The sequence below is a fragment of the Nicotiana tabacum genome, chromosome 3 (genome assembly GCF_000715075.1).
Source record: "Nicotiana tabacum cultivar K326 chromosome 3, ASM71507v2, whole genome shotgun sequence".
Taxonomy (NCBI): Eukaryota; Viridiplantae; Streptophyta; class Magnoliopsida; order Solanales; family Solanaceae; genus Nicotiana; species Nicotiana tabacum.
The window spans coordinates 10,246,056-10,259,163 of record NC_134082.1 but is presented as its reverse complement, the minus strand read 5'-3'; positions in this window follow the sequence as shown (position 1 = coordinate 10,259,163).

The window sequence follows — 13,108 nt, the reverse complement described above, 5'->3', positions numbered from 1 at the left end:
GTCTGAAACAAAATAGACAGAAATGATAAAACATAACAAGAGAAGGCTCTGGTGTGCTGCGGAACGGAGCATGGGGAAGCAGCTTACCACTAAACCTCCGGGTAATGCGGGTGCGCACCTGGTCGAACTCTAGATGCACCTGCCTTAAAACCTGCACAATATTAGTGTAGAAGTGTAGCATGAGTACATAAACAACATGTACCCAGTAAGTATCTAGTCTAACCTCGAAGAAGTAGTGACGAGGGATCGACTTTGACACTTACTAGTGACCAATATATATAATGTACACGATTATTTAATAAGCATGAAATACAATGGTAATAATGGAATAAGAGGCAATAATTAAACGACCATTTATCAAAATAACAATTTAAAAGTCCCCAAATATCACATATCAATCTCAACAAGGGCTTAACATGTATTATAAATCCTCAAGTCATGACAGACATATCAAGTGAAATCAGACTCTGAGGGACAACACGGACGAGTTATGTCGAGGTCGTACGGCCCGATCCATAATAATCGTGTACATACACTACTGAGGTCGTACGACCTGACTATATGGTTCGCATTTGCGACCAATCCTTCGCAATTGCGAAGTGGGGCTGGGGACAGTGATCGCATTTGCGGGGTGGCCATTGTTCGCAATTGCAAACAAATCATAGCAATTGCGATGATAGCAGAAATGCTGGGACTTCGCATTTGCGAACCCCAGGTCGCAATTGCGACATCTGCAGCTGGTCAAATACAAGTTAGACGAGATTTTCTCTTATTTTTCAAATTTTCAAAATAAGAAAATCCTAGAGGCGATTTTCCCAAGAGACCTTCTTCCCCAATCCATTGGTAAGTGATTCTAACCTATTTTCTTTCAATCTTCCATTACATTTCATAAGATTTCAACCTAAAATCTAGTATTTTCATGGTGAAAATTGGGGGTTTGAGTAGAATTAGAGATTTTTGTAAAATTAGAATTTAGACCTCAAATTGAGGTCGCATTTCAAAACAAATTACATAATCGCATTTCAAAACAAATTACATAATCAGACTCGGGGGTGAATGGGTAATCGAGGTTTGGTCCAAATTTCGGGTTTCCAGAGGTGTTTCCTGCAGATCTACCAGGGATGCCACCCGACAGGGATTTTGACTTCTGTATTGACTGGGCTCTAGGCACTCAGCCCATTTCTATTCTACCATACCATATGGCCCCGCCAGAGTTGAAATAATTGAAGGAGCAGTAGCAAGATTTGCTTGATAAGGGCTTCGTTATATCTAGTGTCTCGCCCTGGGTTGCACCTGTGTTGTTCATGAAGAAGAAGGATGGATCGATGAGGATGTGCATAGATTATAGGCAATTGAACAAAGTCACAATCAAGAACAAGTATCCATTGCAGAGGATTGATAACTTATTTGATCAGATTCAGGTTGCCAAGGTGTTTTCAAAGATTGATTTGAGGTCTGGCTACCAACAGTTGAGGATTAGGGCATCCGATGTCCCTAAGATAGCTTTTCGGACTCGGTATAGGCATTAGGAGTTTCTAGTGATGCCATTTGGGCTGACAAATGCCCCAACAACATTTATGGATTTGATGAACCAGGTGTTCAAACCCTATTTGGATTCCTTTGTGATTGTTTTATAGACAATATCTTGATCTACTCCCGTAGCCGAGAAGAGCATGAGCAGCATCTTCGGATTGCACTTCAGACTCTGAAAGGCAGTCATTTATATGCTAAGTTTTCAAAGCGCGAGTTTTGGTTAGATTGGGTCGTTTTCTTGGGGCACATGATATCGGTAGAGGGCATTCACGTGGATCCTAAGAAGATTGAGGTAGTTTAGAACTGGCCTAAACCCACTTTAGCTACGGAGATTCGAAGTTTTTTGGGTTTGGCGGGATATTACCGTCGGTTCATAGAGGGGTTTTCATCTATAGTAGCCCCATTGACCAGGTTGACCCAAAAGGGTGCCCCGTTCAGATGGTCAAACGAGTGTGAGGCGAGCTTTTAGAAGCTCAAGACTGCTTTTACTATGACGCTAGTGTTAGTGTTGCCCACAAGTTCAGGATCTTATATGGTATCTTATATGGTATATCGTAATACATCTCGTATTGGACTTGGTGCAATATTGATGCAGGATGGTAGGGTGATTGCATATTCATCGCGGCAGTTGAAAGTTCATGAGAAGAATTTCCCTATTCACGACTTAGAGTTGGCAACCATTATTTATGCGTTGAAGATTTGGAAGCACTATCTTTACGGCGTGTCATGCGAGGTATTCACGGATCATCGGAGCTTGCAGTATTTGTTCAAGCAAAAGGATCTCAATTTGGGGTAGAGGAGGTGGTTGGAGTTGTTGAAAGACTATGATATCACCATCTTGTATCACCTCGGGAAGGCAAATGTGGTGGCCGATGGCTTGAATAGAAAGGTAGTGATTATGGGCAGCCTTGCGTACATTCCAGTCGGTGAGAGACCATTTGCTTCAGATGTTCAGCCTTTGGCCAATGAGTTCGTGAGGTTGGATGTTTCAGAGCCCAATCGTGTTCTAGATTGTATAGTCGCTCGGTCTTCCTTGTTTGAGTGCATCAGGGAACGACAGTATGATGACCCTCATTTGTTTGTCCTTAGGGACACAGTGCAGCACGGTGGTGCCAAGCAGGTTAGTGTTGGAGATGATGGAGTTTTGAGGATTCAGGGTCGTGTTTGTGTGCCTAATACAAATGGACTTCGTGAGTTGATTCTTGAGGAGGCCCATAGTTCCCGATATTCTATTCATTCGGTTGCTTCCAAGATATATCAGGACTTGCGGCGGCATTATTGATGGAGGATAAAGAAGGATATAGTTGCATATGTAGCTCGGTGTCTAAATTGTCAGTAAGTAAAGTATGAGCATCAGAGGGTTTGCTTTAGAAGTTGGAGATTCCTGAGTGGAAGTGAGAGCGTACCACTATGGATTTTGTTGTTGGACTCCCATAGACTCAGAGGAAGTTCGATGCAGTTTGGGTCATTGTGGACAGGCTGACCAAGTCAACGCATTTCATTCTTGTGGAAGTTACCTATTCTTCAGACGGTTGACTGAGATTTATATTCGTGAGACCATCTTTCTTCACGGTGTGCCCGTGTCTATCATTTCTGATCTAGGTACACAATTCACTTGCACTTCTGGGGGGAAGTACATCATGAGTTGGGCACGCAGGTTGAGTTGAGCACAGTATTTCATCCTTAGATGGACGGACAATCCGAGTGCATTATTTAGATATTGGAGGATATGCTCCGCGCTTGTGTTATTGACTTCGGAGGTTCTTTGGATCAATTCTTGCCACTTGCAGAGTTTGTCTACAAAAACAACTATCAATTAAGAATTTAGATGGCTCCTTATGAGGCATTATACGGGAGGCGATGCCGATCGCCAGTTGGATGGTTCGAGCTAGAGAAGGTTCAGTTGTTGGGTACAGATTTGGTTCAGGATGACTTGGATAAGGTCAAGATTATTCAGGATCGACTTTGCATAGCTCAGTCTAGGAAGAAGAGTTATGCTGACCGTAGAGTTTGTGATGTTGCATTCATAGTCGGAGAGAGGGTATTGCTTCGGGTTTCACCCATGAAGGGTATGATGAGGTTCGGAAATAAGGGTAAGTTGATCCCTTGTTATATCAGACCTTTTGAGATTCTTTAGAGAGTGGGTGAGGTGGCTTACAAGCTCGCATTGCCAACTAGTTTATCAGTAGTTCATACGGTATTCCATGTGTCCATGCTCCAAAAGTATCATGGTGATCCGTCCCATGTGTTAGATTTTAGTTTAGTCCAGTTGGACAAGGATTTGACTTATGAGAAGGAGCCAGTGGCTATTCTAGCCCATCAGGTTCGTCAGTTGAGGTTAAAGAGTAATTCTTCAATTCGAATGCAGTGGAGAGGTCAGCCCATCGAGGCAGCTACTTGGGAGTTCGAGCCGGACATGCGAAGTAGATATTCACACCTTTTCACCAGTACAGGTACTTTTCTATGCCCGTTCAAGGAGGAACGATTGTTTTAGAGGTGGAGAATGTAATGACTTGATAGGTCATCTAGATTTTAGAATCTAATTTTGTGTTTCAAAGCCTCAAATGCCTCACTTTAGCCTTCCCCGATTTACGTGCACAGTCCAGATGTTTTTTCTGAAAAGCTTTTTAGTTAAAAATTGATAAAATACGAAATTTTGCCTTGAAAATCTAATTAAGTTGACTTTGGTCAATGTTAAGGTCAACATTTTGAGCAAATAGACCCAAATCCATATTTTGACAGTCCTGGTGGGTCCGTATCGTGATTTGGGACTTGGCGTATGTCCGGAATCGAATTCGGAGGTCCCTAGCTCGAGTTATCGTATTTTGTTGAAAAATTGAAGTTTGTAGGCTTAATGAATTTAAAAGTTTGACCAATGTTTGACTTTATTGATATCGGGTCTGTATTTTGGTTTTGGAACCCGATATAGGTCCATTAATATATTTTTATGACTTATCTGTCAAATTTGGTAAGAAACAAAGTTAGTATGACATGATTCAGACATGCGGTTCTTAAAATAGAAGTTCATAAGTTTTCTTAAAATTTATTTGATTTTGGTGTTCGGTTCGTTGTTCTAGGTATTATTTTGGCGATTTGATCACGCGAGCAAGTTTGTATGATATTTTTGGACTTGTGTGCATGATTGATTTGGAGCCTCAAGGGCTCGGGTGAGTTTCAAATAGGCTATGGAGTGGTTTGGACTTAGAAAACACAGCTGGTGTGCTTCAATTCTGGTGCAAGCCTCAGACGTCGCATTTGCGACATTTCAGAATCCCTGCCAGGTTCCCAATTGTGAGCTATTTCCTTACAATTGCAAAGAATAGCTGGGCACCACATGGTTCGCATTTGCGACCAATCCTTCGCAATTGCAAAGTGTTGTTGGGGGAGGGGGTAGTGATAACATTTGCGATCAAATGCTCGCATTTGCGGGGTGGCCATTGTTGGCAATTGCGAACAAATCATCACAATTGTGATGATAGCATAAATGATGGGACTTCGCATTTGCAAAGTGTTTCTCGCATTTGTGTGCGAACCCCAGGTTGCAATTGCGACATCTGCAACTGGTCAAATACAAGTTAGACGGGATTTTCTCTCATTCTTTAAATTTTCAAAACAAGAAAACCCTAGAGGCGATTTTCCCAAGAGCCCTTCTTCCCAATCCATTGGTAAGTAATTCTAACATATTTTTTTTTTCAATCTTCTATTACGTTTCATAAGATTTCAACCTAAAATCTAGTATTTTTATGGTGAAGATTGGGGGTTTAGATAGAGTAAGGGATTTTTGTAAAATTGAAATTTAGATCTCAAATTAAGGCCGGATTTTAAAATAAATTACATAACCGGGCTTTGGGATGAATGGGTAATCGAGTTTTGGTCTAAATTTTGGGTTTGGACCAAACGGGCCCGGGAATTGACTTTATTGACTTTTTCAATAACAACCTAAATTGAATCTTTTGCAATCGTGGATAGTTCCTGAGGCTTAATTTGAATCATTTGGTTGGTAATTTTCAAGATTTTGTTGGTTCGGAGGCTTGTTTGAAAGACAAAGCTGTGGTTGAGCTTTGAGTTGATCTTTGAAGCGAGGTAAGTGTCATGGTTAACCTTGACTTGAGGGATTAGGACTTGTTTGCCTATTCACTACATGTTTAGATGTTGGGTACAATGTATATGTGAGGTAACGAGTACTTAGACGTTGTTGTTTGGATAAAGCATGAAGGTGAGACTTGTTTGTTGTAATTTGATGCTTTCTTTGATCATGATATTCATGCTTAGACTAGTTAATTACTAAATTGGTTGGTCTTTTCCGCGATTATGGACTATCTGTGATATTTGAGTATTGTTTCTGAAATTGAGGTTGGTATTGTGGGACCATTTGATGTAAGGCTTGTTCTTGTTCATTCTATCACCATGTTGTTATATGTTCATTGTTATCTGGTAAGGGAGAGTGTTAATGCACGAAGGGTGATGTCGTGCCGCATTTGAGTGTTAATGTACGAAGGGTGATGCCGTGCCATATTGTGAGAGTTAATGTACGAAGGGTGGCACTGTGCCATATTTTGAGAGTTAATGCATGAAAGGTGATGCCGTGCCGTATCTATTGATTTATGATTAAAGTGAGAGTAAAAGCACGAAGGGTGATGCCGTGTAGTTATTATTGTTGCATTGTGAGGCTGAGAGTAAAAGCACGAAGGGTGATGCCATGCAGTTTTATTTATTATGTTTATTCGTTTTACTGGTTAACGGCATATTGACTGTTCTGGTTATCATTTCCTGCTGTAATTATCGTATCTTGAACCCCTTTCGTATGTTCCTCCCAATAGTACATGCTTAGCTTTTAATTGTTATTATGCTGTACGTATATTGTTATTTACACAGGTTTATTTACGTGGGTGTCTTGTCATAGCCTCGTCACTACCTCGTCGAGGTTAGGCTTGACACTTACGGAGTACATTGGGTCGGTTGTACTTATACTACACTCTGCACTTCTTTTGCAAATTTTGGTACTGGTCCCGGTTGCCCGTGAGGTGCATTATCTTGGATCAGCTGACTTGGAGACTCGAGGCAGATATGCTGGCGTCCGAACTCTGAAGACCTTGAAGTCCCCTTCCATTTCCCCTTATTTACAGCTCTTTTCATTCGAGACAATTATACTTATTTCAGACTCTGTTTGTAAGAATTCTAGAAGCTCGTGAATTGTGACTCCAGATCCGGGTTTTACTAGATATTATTAGTTTTTATGTTATACCGCACTCAGTTTTAGCTTTATTTCGGCTTAATTGATTTACTTATTGAAATTGGTTAAAATTGGTTTAAAGATCCTCTAACATGCACTTGCCTAGAAAGTGAAATGTTAGGAGCCATCACAGTCCCGAATGTGGGAATTTTGGGTCGTGACATGCAGTTCGACGCCCGTATCTGCCCATTCGCACCTGCGGATTTCCTCGCATATCTGCGACCAAGGCCACGCTGCCTCGATCTGTATCTGCGTACCCCTCATCGCAGAAGCGCTTTTGCTTTTGTGGAAAGTCGTTCGCTTATGCGGACCTCGCTTACTCCCCTCTATTTTGCATCTGTGACAAGGCGTCGCACCTGCGACCAACATTGGCTTGCCTAGAAAGTGAAATGTTAGGTGCCAACACAGTCCTGAATGTGGGAATTCTGGGTCGTGACATGCGGTTTGATGCCCGTATCTGCGCATTCACACCTGCGGATTTCCTCGCGCATCTGCGACCAAGGCCACACTTCCTTAATCCGCATCTGCGTACCCCTCATCGCAGAAGTGCTTTCGCTTTTGTGGAAAGTCGTTCGCTTATGCGGACCTTGCTTATTCCCCTCTATTCCGCACCTGTGACCAAGGCGCCGCGCCTGTGGCCACTCTCACCGTAGGTGTGAAAGCATCAGATACCAGAACCTTCAGCACTTTGCCAAACTGCAACCAAGCTCTATCGACCATCCAAATCCTATCCGAGGGCCCCGAGACCTCGACCAAAAATGACAAAAAGTCCTAAATTATATTTTTGAACTTTGTCTAAGCCTAACATCACAACAAACAATATCAAAACGCGAATCGTACCCCGATTCAAGACTATTGAAACCAATAAATTTCCAACATCTAAAACCGACGCCGAAACTTATCAAACCAACTCCGATTGACCTCAAATTTTGCACACAAGTCATAAATTACCATACAGACCTATTCCCAGGTTTGGAGTTCCAAGCGGACCTCGATAACACCAAAGTCTACTCCAAACCAAATTTAAAGAACTAGAAAACCTTCAATAAACCAACTTTTGACATTAAGCACAGAAATAACTCCGGATCACCCAAAACCCGATCCGAACATATGTCCAAGTCTAAAATCATCATACGAACCTATTGAAACCATCAAATTCAGATTCCAAGGTCGTTTACTCAAAACATTAACTCAAGTCAAACTTGGCCATCATAGGCCACTACTAAGGAACTAAGTGTTCCGATTTCAATCCAAACCCTTTCAAACCTAAACCAACTATCCCTGCAAGTCATAGAATAGTAAAAGCACACGTGAAAAGTCTTAATTAGGGGAACGAGGATCTAGAAAACAAAACGACCGATCGGATCGTTACAGTGAATTTCTCCTAGGAAAATCGTGTAAAAACTATAGCCTCCTTATAGAATAAGACCCCTTTATATAGCCACAGATTTTAGGGTTTAAACTATCTTTCTACACCTGTTGGGTTTTTCTTTTTCACCAATAAATAGTATTCCATTTAAATCCTAATTATTCAGGCACAACTGAGATTACAATATTTAGTTAACGAGGTTTCTTATTATAGACTTAATTCGAAATATTCGAATTAATACTACCATAATAAATTATGAATTATTTGACTAAAAAATCGTAATTGCACTCCTCAATTCAATTTCAAAATTCTTTCATTAAACATTATTTGTTTCGATGTTAAGATTCAAATACTAATCAAACAAATTAAATTATTAACATTTTAATTTATTGATTATTTTCTTTAGACTTTTGCTTAATTTATTTTATGTTACAGATACAAAATCCACCTGTAGGTTTACACATGAAAACTTATAAACTTTTATAAAATTGTATCATTAATATCTAGACCGAGACATAGATTCAATCAACTAACTATTACTTCGCCAATGTATATCATTATTGTCCAATTTACCAGGCATATTGACCCACAAAAGAATCTCGCCTTTTGATAAATCAAAATAATAAATAATATACACAACTAATAATAATTATATCAAAATTAAGAGTATAAGCACGTTTAGTGGCTAGAGAAGTTATTTTATTAAGTCGGTATAAAATAATTATCTGTACCTGTTCCGTTCAATACATACAAAATGTACTAGCACAAGAAGCCAGAATTAAACCATTCCCATACTCAAGATATATTATATCTAATTTTGTGCTACAATCATTCCCGATGGTTTGTCCAATTCCATCATTAGATTGTGAACATGCCCTTTATACTTATAAGAACCGATGATTTAATCTTCTGTGTATAAGCTAAACTCTATACAGTAAATCATCTACTATATAAGTAAAGGACACAGAAGAATATATGATCCATTTAAAACTTTATTAAAATTGAATTATTCCATAATAAGTACTATATCCTAACCCAATCCATGATTAATAGTATATATCTCAACATGTCGTTTTAAATATTTTTCTTGTATTGTCATCCACTAATATGTATAATAGAAATTTACTTATAATTCCCTAATAATTAATCTTATTTTATAAATATTAGACACTGTAAATGTATAAAAATTAAACAAGAAAAGAACCTTAGTTTTTACATGGTTGTTTGATGAATTCATATATCTATATTTTCGTGGCTTGGGAGAATCTATTATTTTTCGTGTGATAAACCACACTGACCAAGGTGGAATAGAGCGTTCGGCAAATAATACTAAGAAGAAGGAATTAAAGGGCTTGTTTCTTTGTGGATGTACTTATGATACTATGCCATTAGATAACAAGAGATGAACTAGTTCTTGTTCTATGTAGAGGAAACTAGTTTATTCTTACGCCACTTTGATTTGACATGTATCTAATATGAAACATATACGCATTTTTACCCTTAATAAAAGGTTTCGAGTTTAGAGACGGATCTAGAATTCTAAGAAAATGGGTGTGATATTATATTATTAAAAGGTAAATCTAGAATTTATATTTGACGAGTTCTACCTTTAGGTTCTTACCATAAATTCATTACTATTTAGAAATTATAGGTTAAGATTAAATTTTTCTTGCAATTTTAGTAATTTTTAATATATATACCTATACTTCAGATCAAAATGCTGGAATCATTAAACCATGTTATATTATTCACTAGTTTTACTTATATAAAATTTTACGATGACAAAAGGAGATCAGGGACTTCAATGTATTAGATTTGGGATTTTGAATGAATAAACCAAATAAAAAAAAGGAAAAACACTTAATTAGAACACAATAGAGGACAATAGAAATGCCAATAAATTGAGATATGAACCTAACTTCACTTGTAAAGGTACACCCAATAATCATTGCACCATAGAACTCTTTGAGCTTGGGTGCGACATATGAATTTAATGAAATTTTAAGAAATATAATATATTATTATACATGCCATTGGAGAGAGAAGTATGAGTTCACGTGCCCCATGTTCCAACACATAAATACGCCCTTGTTCGAGTTTGAGTTTGTATATGAAGTCATCATCTTTTATCATTAATCAGATGTCTCGAGTTTGAGTCTTGTATATGAATTTCATCTTTGTTAGAGAGCGATTTACACCTCCTCCTCCTCCCTCGTTCCAGGTGGGACTTCTCGATACAAATTCAAATGTCATCAGACTCCGGTGCAACTATCGAACATCGGTTAAAAAACCAAAAAGAATTATATATAGCGTCTTTATTCAAGCGAAAAGCAACATGAGAGATTCTTTATTATTCACGTAAAAGTTATAGTACATGAGGTCTCGAATTTGATTTTGACATACTCGTAAAATATAAATACATTAACCATCAAGCTCGTAAATGATGATCTTTTCATGCACAAAAGGTCATGTTTTCCCTCATCATCACTATTTGACTCAAAAGATGTTAAGATCTTTTTGAACAAATCAATCAAAGATGAAGGGGAAAATTTTAGTCAAATATAATCAATTCTGGATCAAAACGTTAATGACAATGATTTCACATGAGATGAGAGAGGAATGATTGATCTTATTAAGATTAAACTTTTTCTTTTTCATCAATTGATGAGAAAGTGAATTTACATGTAATCTTCAAGGTCATTTCCCCGTTTCTAGGATACAAGAGAGGAGCTTTTTCTCTTCCTTTTTCCTGGAAGAAAATGGAAAAGCCCTCTACTTTTCAAGAGCCCTTTCTGGCTATATATAGTTGAGGCCACTGTACCCTTTGCTTGACTCGACACTTTCTTGTCGCTAGCGTGTCCCAGTCATGTTCCTTTTGTTTTTACGCGTTACTCTTTTCGACCTGTCGGAAGTCACAGAAGGAAAATGGAGTGGGATCTATTGACGTTCACTGCCCAGTTACTGAGAGGGGGTGTTGGGCAACTTGGTCGTGGTGTTCAGATTTTGACCAATACAGTTAGTCCCTCCGTCTGTCGGGGTCGTCCTACGTCGGACTCGACAAACGGATTATGCTTGTTACGTAGTCGAGAGAAATCTGGCCTATAACATTCCGTTGCTTAATCACATTATGTGGGTGTTTTAGTGGAACAATAGTGTTATCTCAATCCTCGCGGACTGTTGCGGCGGTTTCAGAGTCGAAACATTGGTTGGCACTGAAGCGCTGGTTCGTGGTAAGCATCATTATGACACACGTTTTTGGGAGACTGGAACGTTTCGTGCCCTATCAAATTCGAATGACGACTCTTGGGTTTCGTGCTCGGGGAATTTATGTCTCTTATAAATAGAGGAGACTTGTCATTTGATTGATTCACTTCATTTTTCGCTTAAGAGGGTTCTTCAGGTATAGCTTTTTCTGATACCTCGAATTTTCTCTTATCTTCTTGTTCACTGAGATCTTCCATTTCTTTTCCTTATTGCTTTTTGGGTGCATTTTCTGCTAAAAAATGGCCGGTGATTCTTCTCGCGACCATCTTCCTGCCGCTAACCTGACACCGGAGAGTTCTGTTCAGGACACCGGAGGGGTGAAAGTGGTGGAGGATGAGGAAATTCCTTCAACAGTTGAGATCTTGCCTCGTCCAGGGAGAGAGGTGACCGACTTTAGTTTTGGCGGTGGGGCGGAACCGGAACCTGTCGCCTCCATCGTGAGAGAGAGGGGGATTATGGAGTTGAAGGAAAGGTGGAGAATCCCCAATTACATCGATATGCGGCCGGTGGAGGGGAACGACAGAGTTCATTTTGACCGTCCCAGGTACTGCGTGTTCTACGCCTACCCCTTCATCGTTGGGTACACACTCCCTCTTCCCATGTTGGTGGTGGATTTTTGTTGTTTCTACGAAGTGTGTCCCGCCCAGCTTTCACATTATATGTACAAGTTGTTATTTATGTTGCTCAAGTATGTGGAACTTGCCAGTCGTGAGGTTACTTTGGGCCATATGCTCAGCATCTTTGCCCCTCAACTAATCCGCGGTTCGATGATCAACATACGTCCTCGAGGGTCGAGGGGTCTGGTGGTGAAGATAGATGATCGGACCAATCGTCATTTCTATGAGAACTACTTTTATGTGCGGACCAAACACATTGTGGCAGACCCAACGAGATTCCCCAAGAGATGGAACTTCGCGCGTAAGTTTGCATCTGTAGTTAATGAAGTGTTCGACCATTTTTTTTAGAGTACTAAAATGTGCTTCATTTTTTGCAACTGAGAGATTGCCTCCTCCACATGTTGAAGGGATTCCTGAATGGGTGGAGGCTATACTTCTCCATAAAATGGGGATTCACATGTGGTCGACCTTTCACGAGAGGTTCGGGCGCATGACCCATACAGGTGGGTAAACGCCTTTATCTACTATGCTTTTTTTTTAGATAGCCTTTTACACATCGTCCGTCGTTACTAGGGAGGGTGCGGAGAGCAAGGGCCCTTCAGCTAGCCTTTCGTCAGCCGGACGCATCTGCTCGCCCCTGTCGCAGTATCCACTGCACGACCTTCGTCGAGGGTTGCCTCGGTTGAATCTGTGGCCTTGATTACTCCAGCGAGGGCCGCTTCTCAGGACGAGGTCCCGACCAATGTCATTCGCTAAACGGACGAATCACCTTCTACTGGAGAGTAAAAAGGGCCAGCGAAGAGACGGAGAGTAGAGTTTGAGATGGCGCCCCCACAATAATTCATCTGGACGACTCTCCCCCGACGGGCCCCAGACGAGATGTTACTGCGGCTCCTCCTACAGGGGCAGAGCAAACCATCGAAGTTATTAGTGCCCGCGATCAACAACCAAAAACTCCTACTGCCGCCTTGGCTCAACCAGAAGTCTTTGCCGTTAATGATGATCAACACCTTGTCGTGGTAGAGAACCAGACCTCTGGGGCCACTGTTGTGTCTTCGGACGTGCCATCATCTTCTGCAGCGGGTCGTGCTC